Raw genomic sequence first — 17,889 nt, forward strand, 5'->3', positions numbered from 1 at the left:
GTTTATTACCAGAGTTTATAAAACCAGACCTAGAGAAAGAATTAAGTCTGGGGACACGTGCATGGCCTTAATATAGCCAATCTTTATAGCCTGTCCTATTACAAAATCAGAACAGCAAGATATTCTCAAAAGCAGCTTCCTCCGACCCCCTGGTGTGTTCCTTTTGAGCATGTGAATTCTGGTATACTCCTCCCCAGGACACTTGCTTCAACCAAATAAACACCAAGCATGCAAATCCATGTTGTCACCAATAAGGAGCAAAGTTTTCATTGAGTCTTTTTATCTTGGCTTAACAACATGTAAAAGACAACTTATTCATTAAATATTTTAAAGAATAGTTTCCAATATCAAAATATTTCAAACATTTAAAAATATTCCTGTTATTAACTATACTAGTCAATAGCTTTTTTGTTAAGTTCACTGAGAAATAAAAACACATGGTTAACCATCAAATAAATTATGACTAGATTGAATATAAATCACAGAGGTTTAAAGACTGCATACAAATTACAAAGACTTCACATGTATGTGTTCACAATATGTTCTTAAATATGACAGTTTGATTCTTGATCATATCAGTTCTCCATCACCTCCACAGAAGTCCCCTTTGCAATAAGCGAGTATTTAAACAGTTTCCAGAATAATAGGTATCTTCTGCCTATTTCACCAAAATACAGTTTTGTCTGTTAAAGAAAACAAAGAAATAAATTTGTCAGCCATAATGAGTTTTAAAGACATTCTTTAAACGTGGGTATGCCTCGAATTAAGAAAAACAGACATTTAAATAGTTGACCTTACAGAGCACATAAATTAGAGGGTAATTACTTAAATGTTCTTCAGTTTGTGAAAGGATTTACAACAGGTTTCCTCTTAATAGCTAACTCTCTAGTGAATTTAAATTACTAGTGTGTGTGTCTTAAAATTAGTTCATTTTTTTTTAAAGAAACATACCTGTTGCATAGCACAAGGTGTGTTAGAATTAAGAAATGCTGGTGGGTTTTCCCCTTTGTTAAGCGAGTCTTTAGGTTACATTGGAACTCATATTTACCAAGCCTTTTTATGGGAGGAAGAATTAGCAAAAAATGCTGAGCTCATGTTTGCACTGGCTCCATTTCCTGTCTGGAATAAGAGGCTGGGCCTCCAAGGAAGTCCTGGTGGTATGAGCTTCCTTGGGTTTCCACTGGGGAGTGGGGCCGAGGGGATGTTGAATGTACTGTGGAGCCCATGGCTGTCCTGGGCTGAGCCTTTCTGTCTTGGAGTGGGAGTAATGAAGGTGGGAGTGGGGTGGGGTGGGGATGGGAATGATTCCAGTGGGGAAGACTATCAAAGAACATTGAGGGGGAGAAACCATTGGCCTCTTTGGAATCCAGCTCTGCGACCATGGATAAGGATTGAAACCCATTCTAGCCTTAATTGTACCATCAGGCATGGAAATTCAGCCAATGACAAGAAACTGTCATTCTCAATATCTCCACCTGTCATTGACCCTGGTTGCTTCTAAAGACTAATCTCATGAACGTTATTCCTAAGGGGGTTGACCTTTTGTAGTCACAGAAAAGTTTCTGCTTCTTGTTACCTCATGCATGGCTTTTCTTGCTGCCTCTGCTGCAGTTTGTTGCTCTAAATAGAAGCTATGTGCCATGATTTTGCCCTTAGTGTTTACATTCAACTGGACCAGTTCTGCCATTTTGAACAAAAAGTGTGTCTTCAGGATTGGGTCCCAAGATCTTTATGTCGGAGCCTTAGTCTGCTACTAATTACCAATCCAAAGTGAAGTATTCATCATTCATTTATTCTACAAATATTTACATGTCTCCTACTTTATGTCAGTTACTGTTATTGTCACTGGAGGTATCAATGAAACAGATAAAATGTCAGTTCTAGTTCGGGGAGATAAGCAATGGTAAATAAAACAAATAGATACATAATTATTATTGGTGAAATTTTTAAAATAAGGAAAATGTATTATATTTTTTATATAGTCATAGGAGTTTTAATGTAAAAAATTGCCATTATGCCAATATTATATCTTTCTTAATATTTTAGAATCAAAATTTTATTTATATTTATTTATAATTGTTATATCAGATGATGATTAAAAATTTAGCACAATTAAAAGTTGGTGTGGTAGCTGGGCTCCAAGATTGTCTGCAGTGATCCCTACATGGTGGTATTTTCATGAGGATGTAGGATTGGTACAAGGCTGGTCTGTGTGAACAACAGAATATAGCAGAGGTGATGGTAGTCAATTCTGAGACTGGTTTCTGAAAGGCATTATTTCCTATTGAGGTCACTCTCTCTTGGATTACTGGGTCTGGGAGAAATCAGCTGCCATTTTGTGTGCAGTCCTGTAATGAAGTTCACATAGTGAAGAACAGCTAGGGAAGAAACAAGGCCCATTGTCAACAGCTCTGTGGGTGGGCATGGGAAACAATCTCTCCAGCCCCAGTCAAACCTTCAGATGATACAGCCTTAGCCAATGTCTCAGCTGCAACTTTATGAGACACCCTGAGCCAGATCCATCCAGCTGGGCCACTCCTGAATTCCTGACCTGTGCAATAATAGATGTTTATGTTTTAAGCCACTAAGGTTTGGTGCAGTTTGTTATGCAGCAATAGATTGCTGATAGAGTTGGCAACCTGACTGCTGTATTACCTGCAAATAATGAAAACCCAGAAGTGTAGCAACCACCATCCCATGTGAAAATAAATTCTCTTGGCCAAGGAATCTGGGCAAAATTATACTTGCTTGTGCTATCAATTATTCTGTGTGTTCTGTTCCTTGCACTTGTTGATGTTACTACTGTTTAGACATAGCACACACTTATGCATGAACTATAACTTCAGTGTGGCTGCTTCTCTTGGCTGAACTATCCTCCTATCTCCATTTCCTTTATCCAAATCCTATTCCTTCTTTTAAGTCACATTATAATGCATTTAATAGCAGTTACCAGGTAGCCTAATACTTTTTTTTTTTTTGAGACGGAGTCTTGCTCTGTCACCCAGGTTGGAGTGCAGTGGCACAATCTCGGCTCACTGCAAGTTCTTCCTCCCAGGTTCATGCCATTCTCCTGCCTCAGCCTCCTGAGTAGCTGGGACTACAGGCGCCTGCCACCATGCTTAGCTAATTTTTTGTATTTTTAGTAGAGACGGGGTTTCACTGTGTTAGCCAGGATGGTCTCGATCTCCTGACCTCGTGATCCACCCGCCTCAGCCTCCCAAATTGCTGGGATTACAGGTGTGAGTACATTTTTTACAGGTAATTTTCCTAGAGAGTCTGAGAAGTAGAAGGAAGACTATTTTACACCTGTTGTTTTATTAATGCCACCGTCTTTCACTCTTAGAAGTGTCCAGCTTTGGAAAAGTCTTAGGGCCATCCTGGCTAAAAGTAAAAATCCCATCAATTTATTTTAGGTTGTCTCATTTTGCAGATTTTTAGGGTGGGGACTAGAGTCCATTTTTGAAAGTGAGTGATAAGATAGTTAAACTTGTCTACATCTCCTCTATGTGGTAATATTTTCCTTCCTGATGTCTGTGTGGAGAGAGATAAGGCTCCCTTGGCCCATGGAGTTCCTAAGCAAGCATCAGCATTAGAGCCCAGAGTGGTAGCTGGGTGCCTAGCACTGCCACAACTGTATCAACCACAGCCATGAACATTAATGAGTTCCTTTGCTCCCTGAAGTGCCGAGGGAGATGCAGTGAAAGGGTTCTTCTCTTGTAGCTTAAAGACTGAAGCAGGTGTCTCTGAAAGCATCTCCAACTTCCACAGTGAGCTCTGAGAGACAGGCTTAGCCCTAGAAACCATTAGCAGCATGTGTGTTTCCTGCAAGGTCTGCCCTTGGACAACCTGGGCAGTGGGCACACTCTCATCATGTGGGCAGACCTGGACCTTTCTGTGAAAGTAGGGTGGTTCTGATTTCAGCCATGACAGCCAAGAAGGATTCCTCTCACACTTGGGTTTTATGACATGGAAAGTTAGGGTGCCACTGGAGAGGCAGTGAAGAGAGGGGAAAATAGCCCAGGATTTGAAGTGGGACCCGTCTGGATTTCAGTTCTTCTGGCTAAACTGCTTCACATCTCTGAGCCTCAGTTTCTTTCTTTTGTACTAATGCCAATTTCCAAGTGTTATTATGAGGATTAATTAGGACAAGGGTAAAGCACAGAACACAGGGACTGGCATAATTACAGCATACTGGCTATTTCTGAATAATGGACTTGGATGAGGGAAGTCATGAAGACTCTCTTCAATGTGTTTCCCTGCTCCCTGCATCACGTTCAGTTCAGGGTCTTTGAGGTTGCTGCCTACCTCTGCCTGGGATATCTTTCCTCTCTTTGCCTATCTATACCTTGTCTATCCCTCAAGCCCATTTATCTCTATTATCTATTGATTTCTTGATCTCTCTCCCCATCTCTCCATCTCTATCTCTGTGATTCATCTAGACTGAGCCTTCTTAGCCTGGAATTTAATAATTGTATGCAATGTTAGAATCTGTGTCTCAATCCTCTTCATGCTGCTAGAATGTCTTCAAGCATAGGAATAATGTCTTGGATGGGACAGGGTTCAGGCCATGTGAAAAATAAATACGAATTGGTTGTCTTTAAAAAAAATAGAGCTATGAATGTAGAGTAAATACTTTTATTTCTAGAAGCACTCAAATTCTTATGAGGAGAATGTGGATGGTTGCACCAGCCTCTTCCCTGATACATCCTGTATTAGTCTGTTCTCATGCTGCTAATAAAGACATATTGGAGACTGCATAATTTATAAAGGAAAAAGAGATTTAATAAACTCACAGTTCCACATGGGTGGGGAGGCCTCACAATCATGGGGTAAAGTGAAGGAGGAGCAAAGTCACATCTTACATGGCAGCAGGCAAGAGAGTGTGTGCAGGGGAACTACTGTCAATAAAACCATCAGATCTCAGGAGACTTATTCACTATCATGAGAACAGCATGGGAAAAACCCACCCCCACGATTCAATTACCTCCCACCAGGTCGCTCCCATGACGCCTGGGGATTAGAGGAGCTATAATTCAAGATGAGATTGGGGTGATGAAAGAGTCAAGCAATATCACATTCCAACTGTTTAGTGTTGATTTAAAAAAATTCAAATACAGAGTGATGACATAGTTCTTCATCTCATGAAATTTTGGTTGTGAATCAGTGACTGAGGAAATCTGACCCAGGAAGATTTTAATACCTAAAAATGGTTAAAGAAATCCTTGTTTATAGTGGTCCTCTACACCTTCAAATGCACAGGTAGATTTCAGTGTCTCTCAGCTCAGCTTCAGGCATGCCTGGAAGTTGAGGATATATGCCATGGAATACAGCATTGGAGGCTTCAATCAGCTGAAACTAACTCACTTGAACCAAGGGCTCACAACTGGGGACATGGCCCAACTAGCATTTACTCTGTGCCAAGGCAACCAGCTTCCAGAGTGAGTCAAGATGGGGGTCTGGGGCTATGAACATGTGAATGAAGTTCTAAGCCATAAAAATAATGAATAAATAAAGACCAGGAAAATATTTCGAGTTCTTATGTGGCAACATCTTTAGATCCAAAATGTAGCAGGAGGAAAATAATTGAAGACATTTGTCATGTGCTACAGGTGAACCGTGACCACATCTGATATCACCTGCAGCTTCCTTATAACATGCCCACTGGGCAGAGAGGGTGAGAGGCAGGAGAGCACCAGTGTATTTAGGACCAACTTTTGAAATTTAACCATTAAGTTCAGTCCCTCCTACTCTCCATAAAACATGCCCATGTCTTTTCCATCTTGATCTTCCCAGCACTCAATAAATGGTTGTGAAATAGATAATGACCAAAATGTGTGCTATAATTTTAGTTCCTAATTTAAATGGCAAAAAATGCGTATTTCACTTTCTAATTGGGAATCTGCCAAGCTGTATTCAAAGCATTTTAGAGTCTTGCCTGCTATTCACTATTTCTTCTCCTGTTCTCCAAATATAAGACAAAAGAATAACCATTTATGGAAAGTTAAATGCTAAGCTACATGTCTTCATGGATTGCATCTTCTTTGAGAAACACATTTTCACGCTACATTCCATGAGATTTTTCTTCTTTATTGAAAGGTAAAATATTCTGACATCTCTGGTATGATTTTGATCATATTGATTACCCTTGTTTATTTATCAATTACCATTTGTTAGTGACTTCAGCTTATTTTTGGAATTAGAAAAAGATACATTTGTGCATATGAATTTTGTGTGCTTGTCCATTTATTTTCTTTGGATAAATTTCTAGAAGAGAATTCTGCAATAAAGAGCATACATATTTTAAGGGTTTTTTGATACATATTGCCAACATGTGCTTCTGCCATTTGGTTATTGATCAGTTGCAAATAACCAAAACCAACATGCCAGTTTAAACGGAAAGGAATTTATTACTAATTCTTTGGTGTTTACAATTGTTAGAGGGCTGGAGGACCTGTCTTTAGGCTAAGCTTCCTTGGAAAAAACTAGTCCCTGGAATTTCATTACCTGTGCCATGATTAAGCAAGCAGCCAGTTCTGCCATATCAGGACGCTGCTGGTAGTAAACCCTAACTTCTCCCACTAGAATCGACACCACCAAACAGATACCTTGTCGTGGTCACAGAGGATGGTCCAGAGAGGCCCCTGGAGTTGCGGTGAGGTTGCAGTTTCAAGTTCCACAGCATTATGCAGTTGCTAAATTACCCTCTAGCAGCATTCATTCCTGGATATGAGAGGCTTTGGAAAAGTAAAGCGCAAAGCTGCAGGCACAGGAAGCAGACAGATTTTGTTGGGGGCATTTTTCAGTGGAAAAGTGAGAATGTCAGCTCCACTTCCTGCCCTTGGATTCTGGAGCAACGTTTTCAACAAGAAAGAAAGAACGCTCTATATTGGTTGGTGGATCAGAGCACACATTGCAACGGTGGGATAGCACTTTAACTATGCAAGGTTGTTCATCAGTTAATGCCACAATTGAGGTTTCAATAGGACATTCTGGTATTCGTTAAGTGGCATCCCATTGTCTCACTTGCTTTACTATAAAATCAGTTCCTTAATCAGAAGCATTGTATTGGACACTGTGTTTGTGACTGTTGCATTCATTAAGTCATGGAGAGTTGTTGGCAGAAGCAAAGTGGGCAGCAAAGTAAACATTCAGATCCATATGTCTCCATGCCAGGGAAGACATTGCTGCCCCTGCCATTTTGGAAGGGTTACAATTATAACTGATCTGCTACCTAGTGGCTGGCTGGACCCCTCCTTTGAGCTATGAGGCCAGCTAGATCAGCCTTGGGAAAGGCAATCCGTGTGTTATCTTCATTCATGCTGCTATGGCTACTTAATTCATGAGCCCATGGCAAAGCATTAGGGTAGTCGGGGAAAGGCATGATGGACACCCACAGGATACTCACCTTATTCTCTAGATTATTGAGAACCTCCTTCTCAAGAAGACCTTTTGAAGAGGATTCACTTCTCACACTCTGAGTCTGTTGCAATGTATGCACTCCTATACCTGTTCTCCAAACTCCCTTGTCACTAATCCATCACTCTTGGTTTTTCCAAACTTTTGACCACATGGCTGAACCATTAACCATCTCCCATGAATCAGTATAGATCTGTACCTTTGGTTATTTCTCTTTCTAGACAAGGTACAAAGCAAAACCCAACCAAATCAAATGAGAAATGCTACTTGAAGTTCTGCCTAACAGAGGGCTCTCTTTTCCATCATTTTTCGGGGGGTGCTGTTGTGATCTGAAAAGCTGACTCAGGATTGTTACTCACATTATCACATAAAATGGACTGTAAACCAAGTTACTTTTTTGTTATTTTCTTTTTAGCCAACTGTCCATACTGAACTCCCCATGAGGCTTGAGCCTGACATGCTTGAGGGCTGGGCACATGCAACTTCATGTTTTGATGACTCAGACAACACTTGGTTCTGGATGGTCAACTCAAGGCACATGGTTACTTGTTGCCCCATAATCAAGATTTTGTCTACCACGATCCAGAAGGAAGCCAAGATCTGTTTCTCAAAAGAACAGTAATTATGTTCTTGGGAATGTAACTTGGCTTCAAAGTCCTATGAGCCTTGACTGTTTATTTCCCTACCAGGGTTTGCCATGGGCTCTGTCCAATATTCTACTCTGCCCTAGACACTTCAAGCACAATGGGATCTGCTGTATCTGAAGGTGCAAATGTTTGCAGCTGCTGGGCCATCTTGAGAGCCTTCTCTCATCCTGGGCCTCCCTAAGAGGTGGTGCCCTTATGAGTTACATGGTGAATGGATCAAAGCAGCACAAATGAATATGGTATCTATTGCTTCTAAAGTTCAAAGAAGCCACATTCTTCGGGGCAGTGGGTTCATGATGCAGCACATTTTCTTGCACTTGGGAGAGGTTTCCCTGATATGTCCCAGAAAACTAGAGCTGATTAACTTTGGACATGGGGGCAAGTCTTTGGATTTTTATCTCCTATTCTCTGGCACTCCTGTGTCTTACTAAGGGATCTAGGGTAACTACTATCAACTACTATCAACATTTGGTCTTATGCCATGGTGAAAAGATCAAGGTCTCTGTGGGATACATTATGAAAAAGTCAGAGAACAGACATAACCCTGAGATCAGATGGTGATGGTGTACTTCTTCCAGGTGAAAGCAAATTGCTTCTGGTTAGTTATGGTTATTGAGAAAGAAAAAGTTTGTCAGACTGACAGATGTATACTAGGTACCAGGATCTGTTGGTTTGCTTCAGTAATAAGATTACTTTAGGAACAGAAAGAGCATTTGACATTACCATCTGATCTAGTTTGCAATAATCCAACATTATTTTTCAAGGCCTATCTTCCTTTTGCATAGAATAAATAGGTGAATTCAATAAGGATGAGATAAGAATAAACCGTCTTGAACCTTTTGGGTTTGTAATGGTGGGTCCTATCTCCATCATTCCACCTGTCATGTGTGGTAGCATTACTTTTGGTTTGCTATTTTGCATGAAGACATGGCTTGAGAATACAGTTCCAAAGGTTCCCACCTGGCCCTTCTTTATGCTGTGGTTCAATTTCCCAGCATATCTTTTCCAGCTATACACTTGGGAATGGAGATCCTAAGCACAGGATGGGCTTAAAGATCTACTTTCACTTCATCTTCATTACACTTCAATTGATTGGTGGACCACAATGGCATTCTGGATCTCCAGGAATTGATCTTAGTTCAGATCCAGTATCTCTTAATCCTTGAAAGGCTCTTTCCTCATCCTGATTCCCTGCATACAAGGGTTCTTGCATACAGAGTATCCAGATTCCCTGCATACAAGGGTTCTTGATTTGTTAACTAATTTAGGTCTGGAAGTGGAATAAGCTGATGTGACTCCACATCTTGCTGCTGCAGTCAGACATCTGTTAACCAAAGTTAGAGGGTTTTATTGGAGCTTGGGGTGAGTGATACACAGTTTAAGTAAGATCATAGTGGGCTCCCAATCCATTTCAGCCCGAGGGGCCCCTTCTTTATGAGCTTCTGCCAAAGAACCCTTTATGTCACAGTAATTTGATTGTCATCTTGGCTGTATTTGGTTATCACGGTGGCCATGCCCCTTACTTAGTTGGTTAAAGGCTGTTGCTTGGCCTCTATAAATCTGAGATCTCAAGATGACTGGTGAAATCAGCTAGCCCATTTCATTGGCAGCTTCCCTCACTTTTCTTTCTTGCATGCAGATACAGTCACTACAATATGGCATTTTCTAAGGCTTTGGAAATGTCCCTCGGCAATACATGTCTGAATGCCTTTGTGAATGGGAACTCTGCTGGACTTCTCTGGAAATGTAGTGAAAGGGGAGCTGGGTGAGTCTCACACAATAAATCCACTCCATGATTACCATATTTTTATGTTTTTCTATTTCTTTCCACAGTATACCAAAAATCATTTTTTTTTGTTTTGTTTTTGCCTAGTATACCACTGAACCAACCTGCCCAGCTGCTTGAGACAGCACAATGGATCTTTGGCAAGTGCACTTATATTAGTAAATCTGTCCCAATATCAAATGATATCTCTCCTTCCATGGTCTGGCCATCTCACAGTTCATTTCCACACACTTCCCCAAGTTTCTGATCATCTCAGTTAGAAAGCCTTGCAACCCTTTAACTCTTTTCCATTCATTTGGCACGTAAGCCTCCATCTCCTTGGTGGGATGATGCTCCCTGTCTCATCTCCACTCTTCTCCATTATCTACTTACAGCTTTGGAAGGAATACAGATAGTAGACAGGGACATGAGGAGAACTGGCATCTTCTTACAAAATAGCAACCCCAGGAGAGGTCATTACAGGGTCCTCAATCAAGGCAGAAATCTCTTCCCTCCACAGTGGAGGAGGACCTACATCTCTTGGCAAAGGGTTCTCGTGATTGAGGTAACTTGGAGTCATTCAAGTCCACCCAAAATTCCCTATGCTGATTCTTGGGATTCCTCCATTTGCAGTCAATTCTCTAACATTTATATAAGAGACATTGTGAGGCTGTCAATTACTATAATTTAACAACCATCAGGCCCAGATTCTGCTCCAATTTTGGGTTATTCTAGGCCTGCTACAAGAAAAGAGATTATTTTAGGGTCCTCTGACCATGCCCTGAATGCGGCATGTCTTTCTTTAAGCTCTCTAGCTGATTAGAAGGCTCTAGTCCATCACCCCACAGCCCCTGCATTCCTATTTCTGATGGCACTGGGTTTTGTAAATAGGCACTCAGTTGTCCAGAGCTTCACCTTCCCAGGTGACCACAGATGACAATTTATGTGAATGTTTTGTCATTGCATACTGTGAACTACAGTGTCTTTTCCTTTTGTATTAACAGGATCTAATCCCAGATTCTCACTTTCTGAGTGTTACTCAGTACTTGGTTGGGACCAGTTATGCAACAGATTAGCATTTAGTGGCAGACAAAATAAGCCATCTCAGGTAGATTAATCAGAAGGGTATTGTATTTATCACTTTGTTAAGTGTCTTTCAAAATCATTATAATGGTGGTGGATGATGTTCTAGCTAAGCTCCCAGAATAATTTGTAAGGTCTAGGATCACCATTTTCCCATTGTGATTGAGAAAGTAATTTTTTTGCCGCTGCAGGAAATGTCTATTTGAACAGCCAGGTCTCGGTGCCACACAGGTTAATGTCTTTACCTGGTGAGTGTATATGATTTGTGGATCCTAAATCACATTCATATCTTAGCTCCAAGGAATATGGGTGACACAACTTTGAGCTTCGCAGCCTCTGCAGTAGAGGAAGGAACACTAGGAGGGAGTTGACACGGATACTGAATGAGACAAACAACAGTCTTTACCATGGGTTTGGAAGTTAGGGGTTTCCTCAAACTTTCACCTTATTAGATATTAGCATCATTTTAATTTTGGTCAGTTTAGTTAATGAAGCTATTTTCTTGTCATTTTAACTTGCACTTTATTAGTTGAATGCTTTATCCAATTCTGGTGTTTCTTCTTATTTTTTTTGAAAAAAATCTCTGTTCATTTTCTCTATTTAGGTGTGTCTATTTCTACCATATTGATTTGTAAAAGCTTTTTATATATTTTACCTTCTTGAAAGATGGTCGTGGCAAAGTTTAAATTTTTTTACATATTCAAACATTTTCCTTTTTTTCTGTCATGGCTAAGGCTTTTGGAGTTTAATTTTAAAGGTTCTTTTCTACTTTATGATTATGGAAATGTTCAACCATTTTTTGGGTACAGTTTTTGTCTTTATTTTTACATTAAGTACTTAATCCATCTGTAATATGTTTTGGAATATAATATGGATTCAGAGTCCAACTTTGTGTTTTCCAGATAGTAATCCAATCATCTTCACACTATTTGGATCATCTGTTCCTTATCACTGACTGAAGGTGTTACTTTATCATATACTGAATTCCTATATGCACCTGAGTCTGAATCGCCTATTCTCTTCCATTGATCGTTCTGTTTCTGGATCCGTATCACACTTTAGCATTCTTATTTTTAAAATGTGCTGTGGTTATACTAATAGGTTAACTCTTGTCAATAAAATTTAGGAAATCTTTGTCAAGAATTTTAAAATTCCATAGGTATTTTGATTTGGAAATTAACAAAAAATGTAGATCAACCCATATAAATTTGATGTCTTCTTTCCTAGGAATATGGGAGGTGGTAATGCTTGATTATTAAGGGTATGAGCTGTATGAGAAACTCATCAATTTCGGCCCCCGCTCTGCCAGGATTTATACTGTGAGGTCTCCTGCAAGTACTGCATCTTTTTTTTTTTTATACTTTAAGTTCTAGGGTACATGTGCACAACCTGTAGGTTTGTTACATATGCATACATGTGCCATGTTGGTGTGCTGCACACATCAACTCGTCATTTACATTAGGTATATCTCTTAATGCTATCCCTCCCCCCCCCCCACCCCACGACAGGCCCTGGTGTGTGGTGTTCCCCTTCCTGTGTCCAAGTGTTCTCATTGTTCATTTCCCACCTATGAGTGAGAACATGCGGTGTTTGGCTTTTTGTCCTTGCAATAGTTTGCTGAGAATGATGGTTTCCAGCATCTTTTTAATTGTTAGTTTTTTCATCTGTAACATGGGAAGAAATATTGCAGCTACTAAAAAGATGTGGTGAGGATTAATGAACGGGCACTTGTAAAACTCTCAGAAGAGCACCTGGAGCCAAGTTTAGGCTGAAAATGTAGTACCGGCATGTCTTGCCAACATTCGTGGTGAAGACGATGATACTACTTTTTAAGGCTGTATTAGTCTGTTCTCATGCTCCTAATAAAGACATACTCCAGTTCCCAAAAAGTCCCTCATCTCCATCTGAAACCACCTCAGCCTTGACTTCATTGTCCATATCATGTTGGTCAAAGCCATTCGACAAGTCTCTAGGAAATTCCAAACTTTCCCGCATTTTCCTGCCTTCTTCTGAGCCCTCCAAACTGTTCCCTCCTCTGCCTTTTACCCAGTTCCAAAGTCACTTTCACATTTTTGGGTGTCTTTACAGTAGTGCCCCACTCCACCGGTACCAATTTACTGTATTAGTCTGTTCTCACACTGCTAATAAATTACCTGAGACTGGGTAATTTATAAAAGAAAGAGGCTTAATTAACTCACAGTTCTACATGGTTGGGGAGGCTTCACAATCATGGCTGAAGGTAAATGAGAAGCAAAGTCATGTCTTACATGGTGGCAGGCAAGAGAGGGATGTGCAGGGGAACTCCCATTTATAAAACCAGCAGAACTCATGAGACTTATTTGCTATCATGACAACAGCATGAGAAAAACCTGCTCTCATAAGTCCATCACCTCCCACCAGGTCCCTCCCACAACAGGTAAGGATTACTAAGATTCAAGGTGAGATTTGGGTGGGGACGCAGAGCAAACCATATCAAAGGCATGCGGTAGAATGTTGTATCTTCATTCATTCAGGTGATGAACAATTCTTCATTACATTTACTTCTTGGTATTTTGTTATTGCCGTTGAGAGCCAAATAGCAGAAAAATCACCACACTTTGGAAGATGTATAAGATTAAAAGTTCGATAAATTATATTATGTCTCTGTTTTTGGTTTAGAAAATCCTAGTTTTAATCTATCTTACATTATGAAGCCTGAAAGTAACAGAACATGATACTATTCAGAACTCCATATTCTGGTCAATGCTTAATTGTCTCTTTAAAGCCTTACTTCTTCAATGGGCTGCAAGTTCCCAGGCCTGGTGTGACCTCTTCCACTGCCATGTGTCCCCTATGGGCCTGGGTCTAGTATGTGCTCAATACATATTTGCATGAACAAATAAATGGCTTCACCTGGATATCTCTTCAAAGGCATCTAATTTGCCTCTTTTTTCCCACCTTTACAGACTTCCAGCCACATCAAGCTTCTTGCTCTTTCCTGAATACTCCAAGATACTTATTCCTCTGTGCCTTTTCACATGTTATTTCTTCTTGGTGTCAGGTCTTTGTACCTCTCTGTCAACTTGGAAGACTGTCATCAAAAGACTTCCCACAAGAAACCTTTCCAGAGGGGTCACTAGCAGTGTGAGTCACTCCCTCACTTATGCTGATAATATTTTGCACTTGCCTTCTTGGTGATTTTGAACCTTATTTATGTGTGCCCATATCTGCCTTCCCATGCAGATTCTGCCCAGCACAGTTCCTGGCATACAGGTATAGAATAAATGCATGAAGCCCAGTTCTGCCCTTTGATTGAGGAAGGAGAATGGTGATACATTTGTCTGGTTCAGAGGGGAGAAAACATTTCCGATACTACTCTTTTATGGTCTCCTCAGACCATAAAACTCTACAATAGGCAATCCTACAAGGTGGCAATGGAAAGGAAGAATGCCTCCTGTATTCCAGTGATCATATTATTTTGTTAAAAAGCCCAAGTTGCTAGCAGTTGGAGCAAGATGGCAGAATAGAAGGCTCTACTGATCATATCTCTGGCAATTACACCAACTTAGCAATTATCTACAAAAATAAAGCACCTTCATAAGAATCAAAAATCAGGTGAACACTCACAGTATCTGGTTTTAACTATTACTGAAAGAGGCACCGAAGAGGTAGAAAAGAGTCTTGAATCACCAGTGCTACCCTTCCCCCATCCCTTGACAGTAGCAGCATGGTGCAGAGTGTTTCTGTGTGCTGGGAAGAGGGAGAGCACAGCAATTGTGAGGCATTAAACTCAGTGCTGCCTTATTATAACAGAAGACAAAACTCGGCCAAACTCAGCTGATGCCCGCCCATGGAGGAAGCATTGAAACCAGCCCTACACCGAGGGGAATCATCAATTCCAGTGGTCTGAACTTGAATTCCCATAAGCCTTGCTACTGTGGGCTAAAGGGTTCTGTGGCTGTAAATAAACTTGAAAGACAGTCCAGGCCACAAGGACTGCAACATCTAGGGGTGTTCTCGTGCTGAACTGGGTCCAGAGACAGTGGACTAGGGGGCACATGACCTACTGAGACACCAGCTGGGGCAGCTAAGGGATGCTGGCATCACCGTTCCCCTAACCCCAGGCTGCACAGCTCATAGCTCCAAAAGTTACCACTTCCCTTTGCTTAAGGAGAGGACAGGGAAGATTGAGGAGGACTTCATCTTGCATCTTGGGTACCAGCTCAGCCACAGCAGGATAGGGCACTGGTTACAGTCATGAGGCCCCCTTCCAGGCCCTAGCTCCTGGATGACATTTCTAGACACATAGACAAATCCTAGGCCAGAAGAGAACTGCCTTGAAGGGAAGGACCCAGTCTTGGCAGCATTCATCACCTGTTAACTGAAGAGCCCTTGGGCCCTGAATAACCAGCAGTGACACTCAGGTACTGTGTCAAGGGCCTTGGGTGAGCCTCAGAGACTTGCTGTCTTCAGGTGAGACTCAGCACATTCCCAGCTATGGTGGCTATGGGGTGAGACTCCTTCCACTTGAGAACAGTGGAAGGAAAAGTAAAGGGGACCTTGTCTTGCACCTTAGGTACCAACTGGGTCACAGGGTGGGTAGAGCACCAAGCAGGCTCTTGCATTCTCTGATTCCAGGTCTTGACTCTTGGACAGCATTTCTGGACCTGCCCTGGGCCAGAGAGGAGCCCATTGCCCTGAAGGGTGAGTTCCAGGCCAGGCAGCAATCACCACAAGATGACTGAAGGGCTTTTGGGTCATAAGGGAACATCTGTGGTAGTCTGGCAGTATCCCTGTGGGCCTGTGGTGACAGTGGCCATGGGGTGAGACTCCTTTGCTTTTGGAAGGAGGAGGGAAGAATGAGAAAGACTGCATCTTCTGGTTTGAGTGCCAGTTCCACCGCAGTACAATGGAACACCAGATAGATTTCTACAGGTTTTGATTCTAGCCCGTGACTCCCTGGTGGCACCTCTGGACCCACCTGGGGTCTAGGAGATCTCACCAGCCTGAAGGGAAAGACACAAGCCTGGGTGGCTTTACCACCTGTTGATTGTAGAGCCCCAGGGCCTTGAGCCTGGGAATGGTTATAGCAGGCCCTGGACAAGACTCAGTGCTGTGTTGGCTTCAGGTGTGACCCAGCATAGTTCTAGTGTTGGTGGCCACAGGTGCTGGTCTCACTCCACCCCCAGCTTCAGGTGGCTCAGCACAGAGAGTGAGAGTGTGAGAGAGAGAAAGACTCCATTTGTTTTGGAGAAAGTAAGGGAAGAAAAGAGTCTGCCTGGTAATACAGAGAATTCTTTCAGATCTTGTCCAAGACAGTCAAGGTGGTACTTCTATGAGTCTGCAAGAACCACAGCATTACTGGGCTTAAGGTGCCCCTAAATCAGATACAGCTTAGATCACAACACCCTCGTCTTTTTGAATATCTGGAAAGTCTTCCCAAGAAGGACAGGTTCAAACAAGCCTAGGCTGTGAAGACTATAATTAATACCAAACTCATCAAATCCCCAGATGAACACCTACATGTATCAAGGCCATCCAGGAAAACATGACCTCACCAAATGAACTAAACAAGGCACCAGAGACCAATCTTGGACAAGATCTGAAAGAATTCTCTGGATTACCGGGAAGAAACATTTGTTTTCTTCTCTTACATTCTCTGAAACAAATGGAATCTCTCTCTCACTCTCTGTGCTGAGCCACCTGAAGCTGGGGGTGGAGGGACACAACACCCTGTGGCCACCACCATTAGAACTATGCTGGGTCACACTTGAAGCCAGCAGAGCCCTGAGTCTCGCCCAGAGCCTGCTGTAACCACTCCCAGGCTATGGCCTATGTTCGAGCAAGGCCCTGGGGCTCTGAAATAAGTAACCTTTCAGACGGATAATTCAAAATAGCTGTTCTGAGAAAACTCAATTAAATTCAAGGTATCACAGGGAAGGAATTCAGATTTCTATCAGATAAATTTAACAAAGAGATTGAAATAATTAAACAGAATCAAGCAGAAATTTTCGAGCTGAAAAATGCAATGTGCATACTGAAGAATGCATCAGAGTTTTTTAGTAGCAGAATGATCAAGCAGAAGAAAAAATAAGTGAGCTTGAAGATGGGCTATTTGAAAATACACAGTCGGAAAAGACAAAAAAAAAAGAACGTTAAAAAAATAAAGAATGTCTACAGGATCTAGAAAGCCTGAAAAGGGCACATCTAAGACTTACTGACTTTAAAGAGGAGGTAGAGAAAAACATAGGTGTCCTTCAAAGGGATAATAACAGAAAATCTTCCCAAACTTAAAGAAAGATATCAGTGTCCCAGTACAAGACGGTTATAGAACACCAACAGATTTAACCCAAAGGCATTTAATAATCAAACTCCCAAAGGTCAAGTATGCAGAAAGGATCCTAAAAGCAATAAGAAAAAATAAATAAATAACCTATAGAGGCACTCCAATACATCCGGCAGCAGACATTTCAGTGGAACCGTTTTAGGCCAGGAGAAAGTGGCATGACATATCTAAAGTGCTGAAGAGAAACATTTTTTATCCTAGAATAGTATATCTGGTGAAAATATCCATCAAACATGAAGAAGAAATGAAGACTTTCCCAGACAAACAAAAGCTGAAGAATTTCATCAACACCAGACCCATCCTGCAAGAAATGCTAAAGGGAGTATTTCAGTCAGAAAGAAAAAGACGTTAATGAGCAATAAGAAATCATCTGAAGGTGCAAAACTCACTGGTAATAGTAAACACACAGAAAAACACTGAATATTATAACACTTAACTATAGTGTGTAAAGTACTCATCTTAAGTAGAAAGACAAAAAAGAGCCAACCAAAAATTATAAGTACAACAACTTTTCAAGACATAATACAATAAGATATAAATAGAAACAACAGAAAGTTAAAAAGCAGGGGTACGAACCTAAGGCATAGAATCTTCATTAATACTTTTCTTTTTGCTTGTGTGTTTGTTTATGCAAACAGTGTTTAGTTGTTATC

General features: G+C 41.2%; 1 non-coding gene across 1 annotated transcript; it reads right to left on the minus strand.

Moving 5' to 3' along the window:
• On the minus strand, positions 1-129 carry LOC115838451. Its single transcript, XR_004033478.1, has one exon. It is a non-coding gene; the product is annotated as a small nucleolar RNA SNORA72 (small nucleolar RNA).
• Between the last annotated feature and the right edge of the window lie 17,760 nt (positions 130-17,889).

This window comes from Nomascus leucogenys, chromosome 14, assembly GCF_006542625.1.
Source record: "Nomascus leucogenys isolate Asia chromosome 14, Asia_NLE_v1, whole genome shotgun sequence".
NCBI lineage: Eukaryota > Metazoa > Chordata > Mammalia > Primates > Hylobatidae > Nomascus > Nomascus leucogenys.